The sequence below is a fragment of the Lemur catta genome, chromosome 19 (assembly GCF_020740605.2).
Source record: "Lemur catta isolate mLemCat1 chromosome 19, mLemCat1.pri, whole genome shotgun sequence".
In the NCBI taxonomy this organism is placed as follows: domain Eukaryota; kingdom Metazoa; phylum Chordata; class Mammalia; order Primates; family Lemuridae; genus Lemur; species Lemur catta.
Window position 1 is genome coordinate 377,911 of NC_059146.1, and position 25,205 is coordinate 403,115.

General features: G+C 45.6%; 1 protein-coding gene and 1 long non-coding RNA gene across 6 annotated transcripts in view; one reads left to right on the forward strand and one right to left on the reverse strand.

Annotated features, from left to right (window-relative positions):
• The window catches only part of APBB2 (amyloid beta precursor protein binding family B member 2), a 187,571-nt gene extending 181,921 nt beyond the window's left edge, over positions 1–5,650 (reverse strand). For 2 of the 5 annotated variants that reach the window (XM_045531712.1, XM_045531710.1), the window contains exon 1: positions 3,550–3,796. The gene's annotated coding sequence lies outside the window, so the exon portion shown is untranslated. Of the gene's footprint in view, positions 1–3,549; positions 3,797–5,635 lie in introns of those variants that run through there. The other 3 variants (XM_045531711.1, XM_045531702.1, XM_045531704.1) reach the window with 2 other exon arrangements.
• Positions 5,651–5,757: 107 nt separating this feature from the next.
• Positions 5,758–6,298, forward strand: LOC123624120. Its single transcript, XR_006730064.1, has 2 exons — positions 5,758–5,871; positions 6,008–6,298. It is a non-coding gene; the product is annotated as an uncharacterized LOC123624120 (long non-coding RNA).
• The last annotated feature ends 18,907 nt before the right edge of the window (positions 6,299–25,205 follow it).

A 25,205-nucleotide genomic window follows, 5' to 3' on the forward strand; every position in this document is an offset into this window, starting at 1 on the left:
GTGGCACTCACTCTAGCCCAGGCAACAGAGCGAGATGCTGTCTCAAAAAAAAAGCCAGGCATGATGGCACACACCTATAGTCCTAGTTACTGGGGAGGTTGAGGCAGAAGGATCGCTTGAGCCCAGGACTTCAGGCTATGAAGGCCACTGCACTCCAGCCTGGCCAACAGAGTGAGACCCTGTTGGAAGGAAAGAAGGAAGGAAGGAGAGAGATGCTGTGAAATGGTTTTGAGTATCTAATACACCTTACCCAAATCTAACCATTACTTCATCTCCTAGCTAGACTGGCAGAGCCACAAAGAGTTAATGTGATGACAACCATTTTATAACAAATGAAAACTAAAAAGGAGGTAGGAATTGGCCAAAAAAGGAAGGACAAAGCAGTGACAGGCCAGGCTTAGGGAAACCCAGTATCAGCTTCATCTAATGCTCTAAATGAAGACCTCCCTCCTCAAATGGCTGCATCACAGACCTGTGGACAGGATAAGAAGGACCCTGTAGACACCCAAAGGGTGACTTCAACTCTCTCATTTGACAGATGAGAAAACTGAGGCCCAGAGAAGTGAACTGACTTTTCCAAGGTCACACAGTGAATTAAAGTAAGGGATGAGCCAACCCCAGGGGCAAATCTCCTGAATCCCTGGGTAGTGGTTGTTCCTCCAAATCCCACCAGACCCTTTATTATGGAGAACTTGTCACCCTGCCTCTGACAAACCATTTCAGCCAAGAGAAATGCCAGCTCCACAGACCAACACGCAGAACATGCAGCAGTAACACACCGAAACTAAAAACGGGCTATCTGGACTACTCTCCCTTACATTCACTTTTATTTGTTGGTAGTACAACATTGTTGAAAATAGATGAACACAAAACAGTTTTAAAATCTGGATAGAAGCTTCTTAAAGACATTCAAATCATTCTGAAGACATGCTGTTCCAATCACATTTAATTCTAAACAACAAATCAAAGATGTTTTAAAAGAGAATGCTTATTGAATAATGATGGAACCAGTTGGAGATATTCTCACATGAGACAAAACTTTCAAGCTCTATTGCTGTGCAATCAGTACAGTGTCCACCCCTCAGAGGAATTTTCTTAGGCAGCCGACACTTATGCAAAGATGCACACAGCATAAGATAGTATATATATAAAAAGCTTAGTATGAGTCTCGGCACCTAATAAGCATTGAAAAAAATGCTAGCTTCCTCAACCCTAAGTTGGAAAATAAGTATCACCCACATAACTAGTAATAATTTACTACAATACTTTCCTAAAAGTCTCTCCTATCCCCCTGGAAAACTTAAGGTGTTATATCACAAGACTATGGTCTATTTTAAAAGTATAACTGAAAAAGGAAGAAACATAATATTCCATTTTTCTTAAAAGATAAATTTAGATATCCAGTAATAAAGGTAATCAACATAACACTATTCCAATATGCCAGAGAGGCTTTCGGTATTCCTGCTGGAACAGAAAAATAATTCAATGTTTACTGTTTTTCTAGTGGAAAGAAACAGTAGCAAGAAAAAGAAAACACTAATCAAAAAGTTGAAACATGACATAAAAAGAGTAGCAGTTTTAAAATAGTCTATGTTTGCACATGTGGATTCTTGCAATATGTATCTTTTCTCAGATACTTTTGTAGCCAATACTCATGTTAGTCCAGCTATTAAAATACCGCTCCCTTCACACTTCAGTTCATCAAGATTTTCAACTACTACTTTATGTAAGTTTCAGAAAGCAGGATCACGCTGTCTCCTTAAAGGTGAATAATTCAGTTAAAATATCCAATCAAAGAGAGAATAAAAGTATAGGACATAAAAATCTTCCTTGGGAAAGGATCTCAAAATTAGAGTCCTTTCTCAAAGACTCTGAGCAAATATCTAAAGACATGATGACATTACAGGTTTATGAAGACCGTGGGTGACTTTTCAGGGTCATATGGCACATCAATAACAAAAGGACAGCAAATAGAAATCTTGTCTCTCCCCCCCCACACCGAAGATCAGCCCATTGTACTCTACAGCCACCTGTGTTCCTTCAGCATCCTCCTGACAAATATTAACCTTTCAAAACGAGGTCATTTCTATCGTAGAATTCTGCAAGTTATGATAAACAACTGTTGAACAAATACTGCTTTCGAGCAACAAACTGAAACCCTCTCAAGACCGCTACCTAAGTCCATAAGGAAATCCCTCTCCGAGGCTTCTGTCTGTTCCCCAAAAGCCCGCTACACGAATTCGGATACTCCTAACTATCATGGCTATTTGAGGACAAGATTTGAAATATAAGTCCATGACAAGAAAAAAAATAATAAAAGATTTAAGAGAGCAAAAGCCAGAAACAATAGACAGACTGCCACTGTTTGTGTTTTAAATCAGTGAAGTATTAAAACAAATGACACACCCATGCCATCCTCACCAAGTTTTCTCGTTTCTTGGCATCCCAATGCCAAAGCTGGCATCACTTATGATCATGCTTTCCCTGTCCCACCGAAGTCGTCAGGCACAACGTGAACAGCCAGACTGGGGGGCTCTAAGCAAAACCGTGCCCTGGGGAGCCCAGCCTGGCCGGAGCTTCCCACGCCGACCTTATTCTCCTCTCAGCTGCGGCCTCCCCACCCCTCAGTCCACCCAAAAACGTCTGTGACAGTCGCGACTCTGAAACTGCGCACAACTTGACTCCAAAACGCTCAAAACTCTAAATCTGATTTCTCCATTTTTTTTTTTTAATGCAAGTCCCAAGCTCCCCCGGCGCCCTGCCCGACCCCCGAGTCCCAGACGTCTCAGAGCACCTTTCATTGTGTTTGGGGGACTCGGCGTCCCTCGCTCCGTCCGCTCTGCTCTGACCGCACGAATGTCATCCCCAGCGTCCACCCTCCACGTCGCTGGGCAGGCGGCGGAGGGGGTTTCAGGACCCGGCGGCCAGTTTCCCGGATTCGGTCCCCTTGGCACAGCCATTTTCTAGTTAAAGGCGCTCTCCGCCTCCGAGGAGGGAATGAACTTTTCCCCCTTCTCATCGCTCAGCGGCTGGTCGCCGAGAAGCCGGCCCCGGCTCCAACTCCCCGGCACGAGCGCGGCGCAGGCCGGTGCCAGGCAAGGGGGCGTGCGCCCTTCCCCGCCGGCGCCCACCCTCACTTTCCCTCCGCAGTCCCCACCCGGGCGCACCGCCCCCAACCCTGTCTCCCCGCCCCAGGCCCTGCGGAGCCCGGGCAGCCGAGGGAAAGAGGGCGCAGGAAGCAGGAGGGATGGAAGTCAAGGAGGGAGCCCGCAGTCGCCGTGCCATCGGCCCTGCGGCGCGGGCGCAGGGCGCACGGGACTCCGCAGCGGGCGTCCCCTGCAGATGCGGCGGCAGCTGCTGCAGCTGTGGCTGCGGCTGAGGGGGCGGCAGTGGCCGGGGAGCGCTGGGGCCGCGAGCAGAGAGAGAAGCGGCCGCCGGGGCTACCCGCAGCCAGTAGCGCGCACGCCGCCGCCGCTGCCCGGGTCTCTCCCCGGCACTCCCGGCCGCCCCGAATTCCGGGGCAGAGGCAAGGCAGAAAGCGGGGCTCACCAGCGGTGCGCGCGGCGCTCGCCTCGGCTCCGGCGCCCGCCGGCTCTGCTCCAGTCTCGCCCTCCCGGGATCGCCCCGATCAGCTGCGGGTGCAGCGCCCGAGCTTCCTACTTGAAACCAGCAAGGGCTCCGCGACTGAGCATGCCCAGTGCCGCTCCGCGAGTCCCGCGCAGGGAGCGGCGCTGACGAGATTCCACTTCTCCAGGCTTTGGCGGCTGCTGCGGAAAGGGAGGCCGCAGGGACCCGGCGGGGCGGAGGCCCAGCTGGAGAAAGGCGGCGCCGGGGGCGGGGGCCGGGCGCAGGGGGCGGGCCGCGCTCCCAGCGCGACCCCTGCAGGTGGAGGCTGCGGGGCCTGCGGGAAGCAGCGCCCCCAGTCGCCGGGGAAGACGGTGGGGAGGCCACGGGTGCAGACTGAGACCCAAAGGCTGCAGGTGCGAGTGCCGCGCAGCCCGGGTGTCCCCTCCACGTGGTCTGGCATCTGTTTGCACCAAAGGGCGGTTGGTAACCTTACCCCTAGCTTGTCTCCTACATGTCTGCATTCCCTTGCGACGCGAAAATGTCCCCAAATGAGGTGCCCACACCCACTCAGGCTGACAGGCTAACTGCAAGTTGTAGGCGAGACCTCCTCCTTCCTTCTGCCTCCTATCCCCACCCCTAGGGATATGCGGGAGCGCGCGCGCGCGCACAGTCACACACACACTGTCCTTTGATCCGGAAAGCACAACAAAATGACAGCAGGGGAGGAACACGCCTGCAGGAGAAAAGCACAATTTCCTTTCCACCCACTAACAATATTACCTATAACTCGAATTTAGAATTCGTAAATTGCATACGAGCGAGGCCCTATAAGAGTGGACACTCAGTAAGTGGCAGCAGTGCTCCGCCCCGACACTGCGACGCCACCCCCAAAGCATCCCTTAGGGTTGCTCTTCACCAGGGCGGTGGGTGTCACGCTGCGGCCCGAACCAGAGCCGCCCGCGGGGCTTGCTGACACACACTGCTGGGGCTTCGTTCCCGAGTCCCCGAGTGGGGCCCAAAGCATCTGTGTCTCTGACAAGCGCCCACGTGATGCTGATGCTGCAGGTCTGCGGACCACACTGAGAACTCTGCACAGACACAAATGCACACGGACAGCCACACCTGCGACCTCAAATCGTACACTCATTCCCCGCCCTCCTTACTCTCCCCGTGAGGACTCCCCGCGGCGGGGGTGGGCGTTCCTTTATTCTTTCACACATCTTGGATTTATTGAGGGTCCGCAAGGCCTTGAACTAGGCCTGGGAATGGACGGGAATTAAAAGGCCCAAGGCCCTGCCTTCCTGGGGTCTACGGGACAGCAGGGGGCAGACACCCGTCACGTAATCACTCAGACCCATCCTTGCAAACGCGGGGCGCGCCAGGGGGGACGTGCGAGGGGGGACGCGCGAGGAGGGACGTGCGAGGGGGGACTCGCGAGGGGGCCCGCGCGGACCCGGGTGGGGTCTTAGGCCGAGCGGGCGCTGCCCGTGGGCAGAGGGTCGCCAGCTCCGCACTCCCGAAACTTCTCCAATGAACGATTGTTTCCCTCAGGCCCAGCCGGAGGCCAACGATCCCGGGGCCCCTCCCGGCAACACAAGGACGCTGTCGCCACAGAGAGCTCCCTAGAGATCCATGAGGTGCTCCCTCTTGGGGCGGAGCCTACGCGCCCGAGATCCACCCAAGGAGCCTGTGGACACGGACGGGGGAGGCCGCGGCAGCCTCCTGGGGAAACAGCCTCGTGGGCTGCAAGTCCCCGCGGGTCCAGTCTGCGTCCTTCAGGCCCGGGGAGGCGAGGACACCGGCCCGGGACACCGCGCCGTCAGCAGCGGCGACCACCGGCCTCCACCCTCGCGGCGGGGCCTCCTCCCACAGCCTCCGTTCCCTCGGGCCCCGCCCGGCCGCCCCAGGCTCTCGGGGGTCCCGGGGCCGCGAGCCGCGCCCGCCCCTCCCGCGCGCTCTCCTCACGACCGCGAGGAAAACCCGCGGTGGAGTCCGCGGCGGCGGGCGGGGCGCCGCGCGCAGGCGCAGTGGCCGCCAGGTCGGGCCGGGGCGGCGCCGCGCTCCACACCTGATGCAATCCGCCTTCCGGAAGCCGCCCGGCCGCCGCGCTCACCCAGGAAGCGCTTCCGCGCCCTCCCCCGGCCGCGCGCGCCGCGCCGGGTCCGCGCCTCCTCGCAGCCCGGCCGCGCCCCGGGCGGGGGCCGCGCTCTGCGTTCCTCGGGCCGGCGGGCGCGGGGCGGGCGCCCCCCGAGCAGGCAAAGGCCCCGGATTCCCAGACAGTGACGTCGGAACGGCCCCCCTGCGGTCCGCGGCCGCGGGAGGAAATTCCCTCGATGATCTGTTGGGGGACGGGACAGACGGGGGCCGGGGGAGGCTTTCCTCCTGCCTCTGCTTCCTTCCCTCGCCACCGCGCGACACCCGTTTTCTCTCTGCCACCCAGGGGACGTTCGCGGTCGCCGCGGGCCCAGGGCGGCGCGGAGAGAAGATTCGAGAACCCCGTGGCTGCTAAGCGCGTCACGGCGCGGGGGCTCCGCCGCACAAAGCCGGCCGCCGCCCGCGGTTCGTAAACGAGCGAGCGGCGTCGCGGGGCCTCGTTCAAGTTCACGGAAAACCGGTTCCCGCGTCGCCGCCTCCGGCAACTCCCGCACCTGCCGTGAGCGGGTTTCCTCCTCCCGGCGGACTCGCCCGGAATTGTTTTGCGGGGAAATAAGATATTCCAAGAATATGCCAAGAGCATCTTTTTTGTTTTCTTTTAAAGCATGGACGTAAACGCCGGAAACAGTATATGAAAATTATCCTTTAAGTCTGTTAAAGCCAAAGGTCCCAAGGGGGGGAGGGAGGCAGGTCCAGGACTTTTCTTTGGAAGGATATTTGAGACCATTGTGGCATCAAATCGAGATCAACTCTTAGGTTTTACAGGCGACATTTTCCTCTCTGTGGCTCAGGAATGTAAATCATTTTTCGTTGCTTAATACAGGCCAACCAGGGGCAGAACTGGGGCTTGGACTCAGATTTCTCAAAACTTCAATCTGATGAAAAAACAAAGTTCGAGTGTGCAGACACCATGGGGAGTGCGATCCTGTGTTGCAATGCTAGTTTTCAGTCCCACAGTTACAAATTACAAAATTGGTGGCAACAAAAGAGGTCCTATTACTTGTTCCTATTTCTGGAGTCATTAGTCTATAAATAGTTCTTGATCAGCAACTACCTACCCACTTCTAGGTGGCATTAAATGGCCAAAGACTAGGCGTTAAATATTTCAGTGAGAGGTCTGCGCCGGGTGTGGTGGCCTGTGGCCGTAGTCCCAGCTACCGGGGAGGCTGAGTCCGAAGGACCCTTGAGGCCAGGAGTTTCAAGCTGCAGAGAGCTATGGTGGTGCCTGTGAGTAGGCCCTGCAGTCCTGCCTGGGCAACATTAAATACCCTGTATCAGAAAAAACAAACAAACAAAAAAGAAACAATCTTCAGAACTACAAAACATCAAGTAATCTTTTGTGCAAACATTTATAGTCTCTGCTATTTTTATTCGGCCATGTGGTGTGTATGTGTGACTGAGCTTAAACCAGGACAATTTTCACGATCACAACAAAATATCATGCTTTGCTTCTGCAGTGATTTAAACTATTTGAACTATATAAATCAAAGTGAAATACAAAATAACTGCAGAACTCATGCCTGCAATAAGATATCTAAGTAATAAGTCTTCAGAACTCGATCTACCTTTTTATCTTGATGAATGTATATTTCTTTTTGAAATGTTCTGACATTTATGGATCTGGGAAAATACAATCTACTTAAGCAAAAATAGAGTCAAGTAAATGTCAAAATACAGAGGTACAAAGTACAGACTATCACAAGGTACCAGTTATAGAGTAGCTAACTTTCACTGAGTGTTTAGCATGTACCCCTTGCTAACCGTGAATTATGGTCCTTAAACATAGGGCCAGTATTACCCTATGTGATTCAAATACCTAGTGATTTTTCAGGGGTACCAGTAAAGCCTTTCTTCTAATGAACCCTCTGTGCCTGGCTGGTTTCTCTAGTTCTAAATTGTCCAATATAGGAGTCACTAGTCATGTATGCTTATTTAATTTGAAATTAATTAAAATCAATTAGAATTAACATTTCAGTTCCTCAGTCACACGAGCCACATTTCAAGTGTTCAATAGCCACATGGGCTAGTAACTGCCGTATTGGATAATACAAGCAAAAAGCGTGTCCACCACTGCAGACAATTGTATCGGACAGGGCTGCTCTCGGGTCCTTATCCCAACAGTTCAAGGCTGCACTATTCCTGGGAGAACGATGTTTCCATGGTCTTCCTTCCCCCTGAGCTGTAGACTTATTTTTCCAAACCAAAATTATTATCAGAATGTAGAAAACTATCATGGAAAGAATATGGCGTTTTGGAGTATGACCTTATTTCACAGGCAAGCTCTTACCAGCTGTGTGACCTTGGGCAAGTTACTTAACTTCACTGATTCTCACTTTTCTTATCTATAAAATGGGCATCTTTTTGCATTATGGGTTCATTTGAGATTAAATGAAATAACAAGTAAAGCTTCTGGTAGGCCTCACCTAGGATGATTTCCTTTCTTCCACTCCCAGGTCAGTTAATGACATCACCAGTTACTTAGGTTTCTAAACTAGATGTCTCAGCTATCGGCAATTCTTCCCTCCTCCTCAACTGCCCCCATCAAATTACTCATCCAGCCCTACTGCTGCCAACTCAGGGATGCCTCCCAGATCTGGGCCTCCTCTCTGTCCTCACCCCCACCGTCCTCACTGGCTCTTCATGCACTGTTTCAGAGTCCTGCCATCCAACCTTGGTGTCACCTGTCACTCCTGGTCCAAGCCCTTCCTCTATGCTGCTGCCACGGTGATCCTTCCAAAAAAAAAAAAAAAAGCCGATGATGTCATTCTCCTCTTTTAAAACTACTGATGACTTCTAGCTGCTTAAGAATAAAGTCTTAGGCTGGGCACGGTGGCTCGTGCCTGTAATCCTAGCACTCTGGGAGGCCGAGGTGGGAGGATCATTTGAGCCCAGGCAAGACCAGCCTGAGCAAGAGCGAGACCCCGTCTCTACTAAAAATAGAAAGAAATTAGCTGGACACCTAAAAATGTATAGAAAAAATTAGCCAGGCATGGTGGCACATGCCTGTAGTCCCAGCTACTCGGGAGGCTGAGGCAGGAGGATCCCTTGAGCCCAGGAGTTTGAGGTTGCTGTGAGCTAGGCTAACGCCATGGCACTCTAGGCGGGCAACAGAGTGAGACTCTGTCTCAAAAAACAAAAAGAATAAAATCTTAACTGCTAAACTTGAGAACTCCCATGTTCACCCCTCACTCCATTTTAAACTTACACTGGGACCCCTCTGCTACCCACCTCTCTTTTAGCCATCGGCCTCCATCTCAGACATCTCCCTGTGGGCCTCGCACTACACCCCACACCCCGGCAACCTCTGCCCGTGATGCATTGCTGTAACCTGCAATGGCCTCTTGTGTCTCTGCCCTTGTGCACACCCCTCTCAGGCTGGACTAACATTTTTATAACCTCCTTTGTCTGGCAGAATCCTACTTCCTCTTTAAGGTCTGGTTCAGATATTACCTCTTCTATAAAAGCTCTTTCAGCTCCTTTAGGGAAAGGTGGTTGGTCACCAGATCATCTGTGATGCCCTAGATTTAAGAGTGTGATGCTGTATTTGGGCTTCCTGAATTTAAATCCTCCCTGAACCACTGATGGTTTTGGGCACATGACTTAAGCTCTCCTGACCTCAGTTTCCTCATCTGAAAACATTAATAATCACAGCATGTACCTGTTAGTGTTGTTACCAAAGTATAAAAGATAATTCACAGACAGTCCATAATAATCTGCCTGGCTCACGGGGCAAGCACTCAGTATCTCTTACCTTAAAATTGTTGCTACTGTGAGTAATTATCCATCTTGCCCTTTGGTCCTGTGAATCTTTTCTTCTACATTTTAAATAAATTTTTAATTTTAAAAAAAGTTTCATATTTCACATTCACATTTGATTTTACATTAAACAAAAGTGTTTTATTACAGAAGTATTTCATATTTATTGAACAAAATTTAGGAAATACAGATAACAAACCAAAAAGATTAAATTCTCTATTGTTTGAGACAGCTCTTGGTTACAAGCAAATGGAACTCATTCTAGTTAACTTATCCAGGAAAAAAAATTATGGGAGGGTCGTCAGGTAGCGTCAACACAACGGTGGGGAATCAGGTTGAGAAAAGGATCGGGATCCATGGAGGACCGACAGGAATAACACAGACAAGAGCATGACACAGTATGTCACCAGCGGTGTGGCCACAGTGGCCACAGTAAGTGGCCTTTGCAACTTAGCAAAAATAGGAAAAGGGTCTTATCCCCCCTCCCACTCACTCACCCACGGTCTCTACCCTGCTTGATCTCTTGCTGGCAGACACATTGCATACCTTCTAGCTTTGCTGCCTTTGCTTATGCTGTTCCCGTTGCCTGGAGTCCTCTCTGCCGTACGCATTGCTCACTCCTGCCGCCTTCCCCGCGTCCACGTTTCAAAACATGCTCACTCTTTAGAAGCCAAGATTCTTCCTTGAATCCACCACACAGGTCAATTGCTTACTTCGTGCTTCCGGAGCACATCATATGCATTTGTACCACTTCATATATGCAATCAGATGTTGTACATGCTTTATTGTACACTTCTCTACTGCAAACCCCTATTTCCAGCCTCATCACATAGAACTGCGGTCCCCAACACCTGGGCTGCCAACCGGTTCTAGTTCGCGGCCTGTTAGGAACCAGGCCACACAGCAGGAGGTGAGCAGCGGCAACATAGCGCAGCTTCATCTGCATTTACAGCCGCTCCCATCGCTTGCATCACCGCCTGAGCTCCACCTCCTGTCAGATTAGCAGCAGCATTAGATTCTCACAGGAGCACGGACCCTACTGTAAACTGTGCATGCAAGCGATCTAGTGATCCAGTGATCTAATGTGATCTAGTGATCTAATGTGATCTATGATCTCTTATGAGAATCTAATGCCTGCTGATCTGGGGTGGAGGTGAGGTGGTGATGCTAGTGCTGGGGAGTGGCTGCAAATACAGATTATCATTAGCAGAGAGGTTTGACTGCACAATAAATGTGTTTGAATCATCCCGAAACCATCCCCCACCCCCGCACCCCTATCTGCGGAAAAATTGTCTTCCATGAAACTGGTCCCTAGTGCCAAAAGGGTTGGGGACCACTGACGTAGAAGATACACTTGATAAATATCTGTTTAATGAATGAAGGAAATAAACAAGCAAATTTGATATTAGGACAATATACTAAGCACTTTACAAGCATTAACTCAATTTAGTCTCAGTTTATAACTCAGTTTTTCCCCAGATATTCTGTATCACCATTTTAGAACAGAAGAAACCAAGGCCAGAGGACTGAAGTCACTTTCCAAAGCTCACCCACCTATTAAGGGACAGAGGCACAGTTTAAGCGAGGTGGTCTCACTCCACAGCATAGGCTCTTACCTAAAGAAAGATTACGCCTCTGAAAAAGATATTATAATACGTGGCTCCTTTTCTAGGGAATTCTGCAACATATGTTTTTTTGTTTTGTTTTGTATTTAAGGCCCTGACAGCCTCCTGGTAAGAAGAAAAAGCTAATTAAATGTTTCTGTATAATATTTCCACTATTGAAAAACATATTTAGTAAATTTCATAAACACTCCATGACTCGTGAACAATGGTAATGGTTGGCTCTGTACAAGAATTCACAGAAACTCAATTAAATAAGCACAAAAGCACACAATAAAATTCATCACACTCTGTCTCTTCCCTTCCCCCAGATGACCAGGAGTTGTTTCTGTAGACACTGGCATTTCATTGAACTGGCTCTAGCTGCAAAGAATTTATGTTCTTATGCCCAAGGCAGTCTCCTTCCCTGGCTACATGATATCCTCTCACCCCTCCTTGTGTTGCTTATCATCAGACAGCAGAAATTTGAGTCCAGAGTACCAATGTGTATGGTATCTCACAATTAATCGTCTGCACAGATAAGGGCAAGAATTTAAACCTTGTGAATGGAGGAAAACCATCACCTTCATGTTCAAAGGATATATTCAATTTTAAATTCATATAAACATGATTAAATTGGAAGGGGGGAAATCTGAAATGAAGAACAGTGAGAGAAAAGACATTTAAAAAGAACTGGAAGTCATTTACAAGAGAAAAAAGCTTCGCTCATACCGGACATAGACAACAAATATACTGCTCATTTGCAAAGGAGTTCGTAGTCTGCGGATCAAACAAGGAATTTATAGTCTCTCTACTTGTTCCTACCAAGCATCTTCCACTTTAAATTGCCTCATTACAAGGTCTGAACAAAAAAGAAAAGAAAGAAAGATGGAGAAAAAGACATAAATATCTCTTTAAGAGATCATTAAAATATGTAAACATTTATCATTAGGTTAAATAAAATTTAGCTTCTTACAAATATCTTAGAGTATAAAAACTGAATTTGGAGGAAAAGGGACATGAGTATAGGAAGAAGAAATGTGATTAATATAATAGTACAGAATGAATACCTCACATGGAGGTTAGATATTAGAAAAAAAGGATTTTTGTTAAGGTCAATGAGAGAAAAGAAAAACCTTGGAATGGATATAACAAGAGCTCCATCCCTTAAGACTTTTAAAATTAACCTGGACAAAGAACTAGAGTATATTCTGTGGAAATCAATCCTTTCTGACAAGCTGGTAGATTAGCTCTAATTGATTTTTCCACCTCTAATTTCTTTGACTCTCTGAAATGCTATTCTTAGAAGACAAATGAGTTTTCCTTGAGGTTGAATTTTTGGTCTTTATTTTAATCAAATGACATATGATTTCTCAAGAAAGTAGCTTCCAAGCCAATGACTTTGCAAGTAATAATTCTAAGTCTTATTTAGACTATAAAAGTTTAAAATCAAAGTTACAGCATTAGTAAACATAAATCATCATGTGTTTTCTTCTATCATGCACTAGCAATAGTCTTGGAATAAAGTTCCTAAGGAGGGAAGGAAGAGGGCACAGTTCAAAAACAGGAAAAGTGGAGCAAGCTCATATTCTGCTGTAGCTTCATATTCTGTCTAGAAAGTTATCACCAACAGGAAAACATTCAGTTCTGTTGAAATCATGTCAAAGTTTGTATTATTGGATTGGATAACAGTTTTGAGGAGATGAGGTACAATATCATATGTATGTTATTTACTGTAAGAAAAGAGCTAAGTTAAAATGTACTAGAAAAGCTTTGCCTGAGATCTTTGAATTTTCTTAGAGAAGAACACTTAGGGAGAGAAGAGGAAATGCCAGGTAAAACGGGATAGATCTCTATACATAGTGGCATACTATAGATACAGTGATTTTCAAAGCAGTTCCTGCATACTTCAGTAATTGTTATTGTTTTTCCATGAATCTAAATATGACTGGAAAAATATTCTTGATTTAAAAAATCTTTTTTTATTCCAAGGTCATAAAGATATTTTTCCCCATTATATTCTGATGGGTTTCAAGTTTTGTGCATTTTACTTCATTTTGTTTTTATTATTATTATTATTATTTGAGACAGACTCTCACTGTATTCCCCTGAGTAGAGTGCTGTGGCATCAGCCTAGCTCACAGCAACCTCAAACCCCTGGGCTCAAGCGATCCTCCTGCCTCAGCCTCCCGAGTAGCTGGGACTATAGGACTGCACCACCATGCCTGGCTAATTTTTCTATTTTCAGTAGAGAAGGGGTCTTGCTTTTGTTCAGGCTGGTCTCAAACTCCTGGGCTTAAGCAATCTTCCCACCTCGGCCTCCCAGAGTGCTAGGATTACAGGCATGAGCCACTGCACCTGACCTATTTGTCTTTATATTTAAATCTTTCATTTATTTTCTAATACATTGTGGGATAGGGATACAATGTTGCAAATAGAAAGCAAGCTGTTCTAATACAATGTATCAAACAATCCTTTCATTTCCTGCCTGTCTATAATGCCACCTCTACCATACACCTAGTTCTTATTGGTCTTTTCCCAGGCTCTCTACTCTCCTTCACAGACTACTTTTCTATTAGTGTGCTTATGCTGCACTATTTTAATTTCTGTGCATTTGTAATGTATCTTGAGACCTGTTAGAGAAGTCTCTCTTCTCCCTACTGCTTTATCAAGACTGCCTTAGTTCTTCTTTCACAATACCTCTTCCATATAAAATTTACAATCAACATATTAATTTTGATGAAAAGTCTTTAGAATTTTATTGTTGTTACATTTAATATAGATTAATTTGAGGAGAACTGACATTTTTACTCTACTGAATCATCCTATATGTAAATGTGCTATATTTCCATTTATTCAAGTCTTCTTCATTTTCACAAATAAATAAGTATAGGTGGTATAGGAGACAGGAAAAAGTTAGAAATAATATGAACAATAAAGACACAAAGAAAACTAAGGCTTAAACAGGAGGAGATTAAGAGAATAAGAGTCGTCTTTCAAAAGCAAACATGTATGAAATAAAATGTAATGTAAATGACTGATTCACGGGACTTTATTAATTTTGGAATGTATTAAAGCCTGATAATGTGACACACACACACACACACACACACACACACACACACACACACACACACACACAATCAGTCTTAAAATGCATTAATTCTCTTGTTCTCCTTCTCTCTCTTTCTGTCCAAATACATAAAAAGTTGTTTTCCTCTCAAATTTCCTTGGCATAAAAGCTATCCATAAGTGTGAAACATAATTTCACTTGAAATGAAACTTTAAGGAAAAACATGTTCTTTTGAAGCTTTGCTGTAGCATAGAAATAATTACTGCCCCAAAGACCCCCGTTTTCCCAATGGGCTTACTTACCTCCATCACTGGGAAGGGGAGGGGTTTCCCTCTTCCCAGAATTGCTGAAAGCCTGTTTCCTACCTGGCAAGCAATCACCATCCGACCATTCACCAGGCCAGTGGCTGAGATTCTTACTGTTTTTAGTCTTACGCTCCTTGGTAGCAACATTCATTTAACAAACATATTTGGGCACCTACTATGTCCTAGGCCATGAGTTGGTTATTGTTATCATTATCTGGCCTGTCATTCCAAAACAGTTAGACAATCAGAGTATTTTATATAAAAGACACAAGTCACTATCGGGCTCCTCCCTGGCCCGCCATTATGGGTTCAAAGATGCCCCCACGGAAGGCAGGTTGAAGTCCTAACCAGGACAGAATGCAATGTTAGAGATCAGGCCAAACAGATGTAATTAGTTAAGATGAGGTCACGCTGGAGTAGGGTGGACCCCTAATCCGATATGACTGCTGTCCGTGTAAGAAGATGGCTAAGTGAAGATGCAGGGAGACGCCGCGTGAAGATGGAGGCAAAGGTCGGAGTGAGGCATCCACAGGTCAAAGGACACCAAGACTGGCAGCTGCCACAGAGGCTGAGAGAGAAGCATGAAACACACCCTCCGGCAGAGCCCTCGAAAGGAACCCACCCGGCTGACACCTTGATTTCCAACTTCCAGTGTCTGAACTGTGAGGGAATAAATTTCTGTTGTTTTGAGCCACCAGGTTTGTGTGATCTGTTGTGCAGCCCTAGGAAACTAACACACCCATCCACTCCAAATAAATGCCTTTATAAACACAGAAAAACTGCAGGAAGAATGTTATTGACCTAAACTAATATATCTAAACTTTAGAGACTGTCAGAGGTATCAAAGCCAAAATAAAGTGAAATCTATAAAATTCTTGCAAAACATTACCGTCCTTTTCCGTGGTGACACAGTGACGGTACTTAAAAAACTCCCTAGATTCAAAGAATTACTTTGCCTGCACTCTGTTTCAGCGTTGATTCGGTAACAATATGTTGAATGAACAGCAAATCTGATAACTGGATCCTCCCAGTGTGATTTGCAGTAACAGAAGAGGCACAAGTGTCTCCAGTTTGGGAGCGCCATCTCCCACAGGTACTGGCCTCACTCGTCTTCTGTGTCGTAAACAGAATTAATGCTGCTGCCAGGAGTTACTCGGGGAAAGGGGGAATAGGGAGTTATCATTTTATGGGTACAGAGTTTCAGTTCTGCAAGATGGAAAGAGTTCTGGAGACGGATGGTGTTTATGGTAGCACAATGTGAAGGTATTTAATGCCCCTGAACTGGACACTTAAAAATGGTAAAGATTAGCCGGGCGCGGTGGCTCACGCCTGTAATCCCAGCAGTCTGGGAGGCTGAGGCGGGAGGATTGCTCCAGGTCAGGAGTTTGAGACCAGCCTGAGCAAGAGCAAGACCCTGTCTCCACTAAAAATAGAAAGAAATTATCTGGACAACTAAAAATATGTATAGAAAAAAAAACTAGCTGGGCATGGTGGCACACGGCTGTAGTCCCAGCTACTCAGGAGGCTGAGGCAGAAGGATTGCCCAGGAGTTTGAGGTTGCTGTGAGCTAGGCTGATGCCACGGCACTCTAGCCTGGGCAACAGAGTGAGATTCTGTCTCAAAAAAAAAAAAAAAAAAAAAAAGGCTGTGATTGTAAATTCTGCCCCTTAATATGTTGAAATTAAAAAAAAACAAAGTCTCAAAATAAATAAATAAGAAACCATTAAGAATCCTCTCAAAATTTCATAATGACTTAATATTATATTAACATTTGTCTTAACTGGGTAGGTTTTATCTATATTAATAAACTCTTAAATATGATAATAAACAAAAAAGATGGTAAATTTTGTTATGTGTGTTTTACCATAATGTTAAAAAAAATGAAAATTTAAAAAAGTATGCCACATTGAAAACAATGTATATGTAATTGATGCTTTATCACTGCATTTGAGAACATAGATACATAGTTCCCATAAGAATCTATGCTTACAGAGCAATTACCACTTTTTCACGGGAGTTGGAGAGTAGCAAGGATCTTATCAAAGACGACTGTCACAGTGGTCAGGGCACGCTGAGTGACAGGCCGGAGCAGGCCCACGTAACTGGGGAGTCCCGGGGAGGCTGGAGAACCAGGACCTAGTTGGAACTGGGTCTTTCTCCAGCTCCATGTCCTGCCTCTCTGCTTCCATCGGGGACTCTGTCTGGGTCCCTTTCCACGGTGGCCCCAGCAGCTCCGGGCCTGCAGCCTCCTGGCCAGGGGTCCCCCTCCCCTCCTCTGACCGAAGTCCTGGAATCGAGAGCCTGGCCTGGGTCTCGTCCCCACCCTGAAGCCAGTGACAGCCGGGGAGTGAGGGGTCCAGCCCCTCCAAAGCCAGTCCCCAGGGAACTGTGAACATGCCCCTGCCCCTCCCCCCAAAATGTTTTGTTGATAAAAGGGGAAATGAATGCTAAGTAGGCAAAAACAACCGATGTCCACTTCCCGAACCAATCAGAAGTCCTGTAAAGTTAATGTGGGAAAATTGCATTTGTTAAACATGTAGAAAACAGTCTCTGTATCCTCAAGCTATTCAATGTCTCATTAGGCTGATAAAAATTATCTACAGATATATCCAAGTCTCTTAGACTAGAGAAAACAAACACAGATCAAAATTAGGAAAAATTAACTTACAGGTAAAAAAAAGAAAAAAAAAACTCAAAATGGTTAAGTTTATAAACCAGAGAATGTAGGTCAAAGCGGCAAAGGTGAGTAAACACAGGTAGCTTCTATTCCCCGGTCCTCACAGGGCTCCAGCAGGGGAAGGCAGTGTGAACTAAGCCCATTCAGTATGGGAAAATGATCACAGTAAGCAAATAAACCTATTAGCCAGAAATGGTAGATGCCACGATGACCACAAGGAAGTCCCTGTTGTTAAAAGCGTGCAGTCTGAACCAGAGTTCTTCACGCTGGGCACCTGGACCCCTGAGCTCACAGACAACCAAATAAAAAGATTTTCCGAAAGATACGCTAGCACGGATAATTTTTTAGAAATTAAATTTCCAGAGTCTCAACTTTCATACGTTCCCTTTCCTAAAAGTCTGCCTGGGAATGTGCCTGCCAGGCACATCCTGCTTCTCATCTCCCTTCCGCGTGGACCCTTCATCCTCTCCGCAGAGGAAAGGCTCAGCTCTCCCCAACCTGCACCTCAGCTGCTGCCTCGGATGCAAACACAGTGCTGGGCCAGCGCACGGTCCCGCAGAGAATCCAGTGTGGAGGGAGCTGAAGACTGAAGACTGGACCGTTCTACAAGTCCAGTGATTTCCAGTTCTCTGCCACCAACAAAATTGAAGGTACAAGGACTAAAGTTGTCTCCTCATGGACTGAACATCATTTTTATATGACTTTTGGCATGTAACTTGGAGTGTAAAACATGTAGTAACATTGCTACACCAAAATCCCTCCCACTTGCACCTGTTCTTTTATGCGAACGAAGTTTCTCAGAGCTTGTATCTACCACACTGGAAAACAGGAAGAGAACTGATGTTAAACCCCATTTCAATAATAATAACAGTAAACTTCCTAGCAATAGTAATACCTTTATTCATCCACAAATACATTTTTTAAATGCAGTCTCATTCATCTCACTGACAGATGAACTTTCAATAAAATTTTACTTTTGATGTTTAAAAATTATTCACAAAACTTATATGTGTGATTTAATTAAGTATATGCTAGTAATAACAGTAACTCAAACTAGAAGATATTTCAAAATAGTTAAAGCCTTGGGTCACAGGAAATGAAAATAAAATTTAACTTTAATTATATACATATGTATAAATATGCATATTTGTTGTAGTGAATTATGCTAGAATGATCAATATGACTTGTGGGCATCAAAATACGCTACATTAGGATACAATTTTCTGGGAAAAAATAGAGTGAAAATACAAGACAAAGGGCAAAAAGGAACAATGTAAAATTTCTGTTAATGAATAGCTGGCTTAAGTATTTTTAAAATATCTAATGGTGGGTATCCAACTGGTATGGTATTTAATTCCACTGGATACATTCAGGAGACTGACACCTTATCAGGATGTGTAATGAGCCAGAAATTATACTCTTTGCAATGAGTTAAACTTATGATAACAAATTTTAGATGTCAATTTAAAATTATGTGAGGGGGTACATAGTCTATGGTCTATGTTCGCCATAAGTGTTTGAAGAGCACTGATGTAAAGGAAGAGACAGGACGGATACTTGAAAAAGAGAGCAGTGTAGTAAGGCCACGGCTCGGTCCTAAGTGAGCACACAGGTGAGCAGATGCAAATGTTTGACAGGTGGCCATACCTGCTGTGTCTGAGAGAAGGTGCAGGAGGATGTAAGATTCCCAAAACTGGGTCAGAATCTCAGCTTATAGTCCTGGAAACTTGATTTCCCGGGGGATCAGACCCAGGTGAGACATTACCTGAGACCACATTCCCACCTGGTTACTTTTCCTTCCTTATTTTGTGTCCCTCTTTCCCTTAAAGGCTTTTCCTGGCAAGTCCTCTACCAGTAAATCATGGTGCACTGAGAGTTCCTCTTCCCTGCTCTGCTTCTGTAGAACCCGACCTAAGGTAACAACAACCAGGAAATGCCCTGAGAGAGGCCGATTCCTGCTGGAGACAAAGGCTCTGCCCTCGCTGATTCTTCCTGACCAGACAGATCCTGAGGGCTGGGAGTCGGTCTCCGTGTCTCAGACTAGGTTCCTTATTCCCTGGGAACATACAACCACATTCCAGGAGTTACTGGGAATCATAGGATAAACCCACATCCTCCTGGAGTGACACATGTGCTAGGAAATTTGGAGGAAATATTTCATATTACAACAAACGCATACCTCTTACGAAGTAGAGTACGAAATTATTTTAGATGAGACACAGGTGAGACGCATCTCTCCTGAGGCAGAGAACTGAGGGCCTCCAGAATTCAAGGTCCTTCTGCTGTCAGGGGTACTTCAGTGGGAAACTTGACCAAACTGAACCAGAGAGGGAAGGAGGCTCCACCCCTCGGACCAAGCAAGACAAGGAGAGAGCGTGGAGCAAGCCGAGGGGACCTTCATGGGTCCATGAAACCAACCTGTAATATGTTTTCGTGCTTTCCCTTACAGTAACTAACATGTTTGAGGGCTTCCTGTCTGCTGAACACTGTAGGTGCATGAACTCATTAATCCCAGTCTGTGAGGTGGGTGCTAAGAGAAACCTCATTTCACACAGGGAAAAGCGAAATTCAGAGAGGTAAAATAACCTTTCTAAAGTAACTGGAAAAACATGTGGGGATCCTCCGCTCTTTCCACATTCTGTGTCTTCTCCACTTTGTGCTCATGGAATGTAGGACATACAAAAATAAAGAGATCCAAGAACTTGGTGTCTCTAGAATAAAATGTCACTGAAGTAAAAAAAAAGCTGAAATCTTGCCTGAATTAGAACATTTCATTTTCCCCCTCTTATCCTAATGTTCATTCTATACTTTTGTTCTCTTGATTTCGTGTTTTTCAACTGGATATTTTGAAGAGAAGACTCTGACTTCTTCCTTCAACCCTGCTATACATAGATATTTCTGTCTTGTCACCTGTATAAATTTTGCCCTGTGCGTCTCTTTGGCCTGGTGTGCTACATAAAAACAAACAAGTGAACAAACAAATAAATAAAAGATAAACCTGGAAATGTCAGAGATCAGAACAAGCAAGTTTCACAAGTGTAGCAGTCATGAAGAATCTCTTGGTAAAGGTTACATTTTACATTTCTCCATTACACAATTTCCAGCTTTCATGTACACAGTTCATCTTTCTCTAAAAAAAGATTTAAATCCTGTTTCAGGGTGTCATAAACACAAGTTCGAATCTAGAACTTGGAAATTTTCAGGAGAAAGAATTGAGGCTGACTTATCTCCACCCTCCTCATCATCATCGTGTAAAAAATTGTTTAGTGGTTTCCTCTTATTCTGCTGAATTGCTGGGCATAAATCTGGGAATATAAGACTTCTATAGCCAGATACTAAAGATGATTTCTATTCCTTTGTAGCTTACATTTTTATAAGTTTGGTCCATATATCAATTAATGTTCATATCATAGCTTCTTGTACCTCCTTAAATACTCTGCCCCAATAGATGGAGAGCATTATTTTTCACAGTTATCCAAAATACTCAGAAACTTTCTTGAAACATGTGGTTCCTGACACTTAACTGCATGCACAGAGCACAGTAGGTGCACACAGTTGAAATCATTTCTTTAAGCAGATGATTTAAAACACTCTGAAGGTCTTTTCTTTGCCTTTCTGACAAGTATTCAACACTTTTCTCAGGGTATCATTTTATTGCTGATGATATAAATTGTTTTCTACCTATCTTTTTAAACTTGTTTTTCAATAAGTAAACAATTCCTAACTCAGTAATTAAACTTTATAGATACTAAACAGATGTTTAAGGTAACACATCTGTGAGCCCTTAAATCTGCGGTCCCCAACCTGGTACCAGCCCGTGGTCTATTAGGAACCAGGCTGCACAGCAGGAGGTGAGTGGCGGGTGAGCAAGTGAAGCTTCATCTGTATTTACAGCTGCTCCTGGTCCATCACTCGCATCACTGCCCGAGCTCCACCCCCTGTCAGATCAGCTGCAGCATTAGATTCTCACAGGAGCCTGAACCCTACTGTAAACTGTGCATGCGAGGGATCTAGGTTGCGGCTCCTTCTCAGAATCTACTGCCTAATGATCTGAGCTGGAGCTGAGCAGTGATGCTAGCGCCGGGGAGCGGCTGCAAACACAGATTATCATTAGCAGAGAGGTCTGACTGCACAGAGACCATAACAAATCAATTTCTTGCAGACTCATATCAAAACCCTATCAGTGAGTGGCAAGTGACAATGTAATAATAATAGAAATAAAGTGCACAATAAATGTAATGCGCTTGAATCATCCTGAAACCGTCCCTCCCCCCTCCCCCCTGGGTCTGTGGAAAAATTGTCTTCTATGAAATCGGTCCCTGGTGCCAAAAAGGTTGGGGATGCTGCCTTAAATACAAAGCCATCCTGTAAGTCTAATAAATGACACGGATTAAAGATCAACTGTAACAATGTGGCAGTTTTACATATCAAACATTGTTGCTACGATTTTATGTATTTCTGTTGCAACTTCATGCATTACTCTAATTGTCTACGCCACCTAGGGGATAAAGCAGTTGTAACAAAGATGAGGAGGAGGAGTGGCTGCGAATGAATACTTTGAAAGAAAAAACTGTAGGTAAAACAAACAAAAACAAATACAAAGGAAGGAAAGAAGGGAGGGAGGGAGGACGGAGGAAGGGAGTAAGAGAGGGAGGGAACCCAACTGAGCAGCGGTTTCCTTTAATCTCAGTTCAGTGTCTTTTTAAAGAGATAATTCCGGGGAAATCAAAGGCAGTTTCTCAATTATTCTGACAAGTTGAAAGAAACTGTGCAGAAGGAAGCTTTTTCCAAAACATAACACATTAGATCCTCTCTCTGAGGCCATTGTCAAGGCTGAGTTAGTGGCTGGGACTTTTGGAAATGCAGTCTTAGTGACATCTAAAAGGAGTCACATGATCTTTCCAGCAGCCACACGAATAACCAGGAGGCATCTGGCACAGTGGGATCTGTCCTACTTGGGCCACTCGCTGGCCTCATAACTCCTGAGAATTCATTTGACCACTTCGGGCTTCTCTTTCAACACACCGAGGTGACAGGCAGGACGGGGCTGGAACTCCAGGCCCATCTCTCATGACTGCATGATTTTAGAAAAGTTACATAACTTCTATGAACCTATTTCTCCAACCATAGGATACAAATAAGACATCAAAAACTTGTTCAGAAGAGGCCAGGACAAAAAGAAAGTACATGACGTGTGATTCCATTTACACAAAACTCTAGAAAATGCAAACCAGTCTATTAGTGACAGAAAGGAGATCAGTGGCTGTCTGGGGACCTGGGATACAGGGGGCGGGGAGGAGAGACTCATAGAGGGCAAAAGGGGACCCTGCAGGTGGTGAATATGTCCGTGACCCTGCTTTGGTGATGGTTTCACAGGTATATACATATGTCAAAATGTATCAAATTATCATTAAACATTTTACACATTTATTGCAAGTTAGTTATACCTTTTTTATTTTTATTTATTTATTTTAAACTGAGACAGAGTCTCGCTCTGTTGCCAGGGCTAGAGTGAGTGCCGTGGCATCAGCCCAGCTCACAGCAACCTCAAACTCCTGGGCTCAAGCAATCCTCCTGCCTCAGCCTCTCGAGTAGCTGGGACTACAGGCATGCACCACCATGCCTGGCTAATTTTTCTATATATATTTTTAGCTGTCCGCATAATTTCTTTCTATTTTTAGTAGAGACAGGGTCTCGCTCTTGCTCAGGCTGGTCTGGAACTCCTGAGCTCAAATGATCTGCCTGCCTTGGCCTCCCAGAGTGCTAGGATTACAGGTGTGAGCCACCGCGCCCGGCCAGTTATACCTTATTTTAAAAAGGGTCTGAGGATTAAATAAGATATGGTGTGTAAACCAATTAGTGCAGTGTGTAGCACAAGGAAGCCTCCAGAAATATGAGGTACCCCCTACTCCATTCATGTTACAGGCTATTTAAAATGGTGCTGTACCCCACAAAACCCATGCATATTGTCAACACTGAAATCTCCTTAGCAATTTTGTAGCTCGATAAATATATGCAAAGAAAAATATGGGGCAATATGAAAGTACCTCTGCAGCTTATTCAGTATATGATTTCCATGGCTTTCTCCCAAATCTTTATTAGAGGTATGTTTTACATCGTTGGAATCACATTTTACGTAGAACTTGCACAGTCCTCGGTTTATCATCAAATATCTACATGCTATTTTTAATAACTGCCTCATCATCCTCTCCGGGGTAAGAATTCTGGATACATTTTGAAGGTCAAGTTGCCAGGATCTACCGACAGATTGAATCAGGGATGTGAGAGAAAGAGGACTCAGGATGATGCTGCAGTTTTCAGCCTGAGAAATCAGAAGTTTGGTGAAGCTGACATTTTCTGAGAAGAATTTGTAAAGGGCAGGTTTGGTGGGGGACGTGACAAATTCCGTTCTGAGGGCAAGTTAAGTGCAAAATGCCAAAACGGAGCGTGGAGCAGGCAGGGGACACAGACCAGAGGGGAAGTCTGGCTGCAGATAAAAACCTGGGGGTCTCCAGCACAAAGATGGTATTTAAAGCCACGAGTTGGGAGGAGGGCTTCAAGGACACGAGTATAATTAGAGAACAGAAGAGGTTCAACAACGGAGCCCTCAGATGTCTATAGATCCCAGAGCTAAGGAGGAATCAGCAGCAGTGACAGAAAAGCAGTGCCAGCAAGAAGGAAAGGAAATCCAGAAGGGTGAGCTGCTCTGGAAGCCAAGTGGAGACAGTGTTTATGGGAGAGAATTCTGCTCGTCATTCAAGTAAGAGGAGAATGAAAACTGTACTCGTGAAATAGGGAGCGGCTATACCCAGGGCACTGTGATCAGATTGGATTTGAAAAGTTACAGTAAATAGAAATTCCTCCTAAGAAGACATAAGACAGCCGATAAGCACATGAAAAAATGCTCAGCATCATCAGCTGTCAGGGAAATGTAAACCCAAACCACACGATATGCCGTTTCACACCCACCACGATGGCTAGAATCAAACGAAAAATACCGCGCTGGTGAGAATGTGGAGAGATCGGAGCCTCACACGCTGCTAGGGAAATGTAAAATGCTGGAGCACTTTGGAAAACGGTCTGGCAGCTCCTCAGAAAGTTAAACATAGAGTTACCATATGATCCAGCAATTCAACTCCTAGGAATATACCCAAGAGAAATGAAAACACATGTCCACACAAAAACTTGTACAAGAATGTTCGCAGCAACACTATTCGTAATAGCCAAAAACTGGGAAAAAACAAATGTCCAGTTTTCAGCAAAAAACCACGAGCTATGGAAATAAACAGGAAAGTACCTCCCCTACGTGGGGAGGAGGGGACTGTCAGTAGAGGCTGTCCCAGAGCAATTCCAGATGTTGGGCTTAGTAGGCAGAGACTGTAAATCAGCTATGTTAAACACGGTCAAAGAGCTAACAGAAATCATTTATAAAGAACTAAGAAAAGTATGAGAGCAAAGTCTCACTACATACAGAATATCAATGAAGAGATAGAAATTATAAAAACGAAAACAAACTGTCCACACATCCATTCAAAGTTTTGTTGTGAGAAAAACGAGAGACAGACACTTTACTCGAGCAGTTTGCGAGCGAACTGGGGAGAGGCAGTCTTCTGAGTGAGAGCATCTCCCCCAACAGAACAGAGAGAAGGTCTGTCTTGTATAAGGAAAGTTCCCAACCAAGTCCCCCCTGTGGTCCACTTATGCAAATGAAGGATGCACCTCGCTTAGTTCTGATTTGTTTTTGTTTTTGTTTTGAGACAGAGTCTCACTCTGTTGCCCAGCCTAGAGTGCCGTGGTGTCAGCCTAGCTCACAGCAACCTCAAACTCCTGGGCTCAAGCGATCCTCCTGCCTCAGCCTCCCAAGTGGCTGGGACTTCAGGTGTGCACCACCATGCCCGGCTAATTTTTTCTAGTTTGATAGAGATGGGGTCTCACTGTTGCTCAGGCTGGTCTCAAACTCCTGAGCTCAAGCAATCCTCCGGCCTCGGCCTCCCAGAGTGCTAGGATTGCAGGCCACCTCGCCCGGCCTTTATAGTCATTTTTAAAAACCAACATTTGTTTATTGATCATCT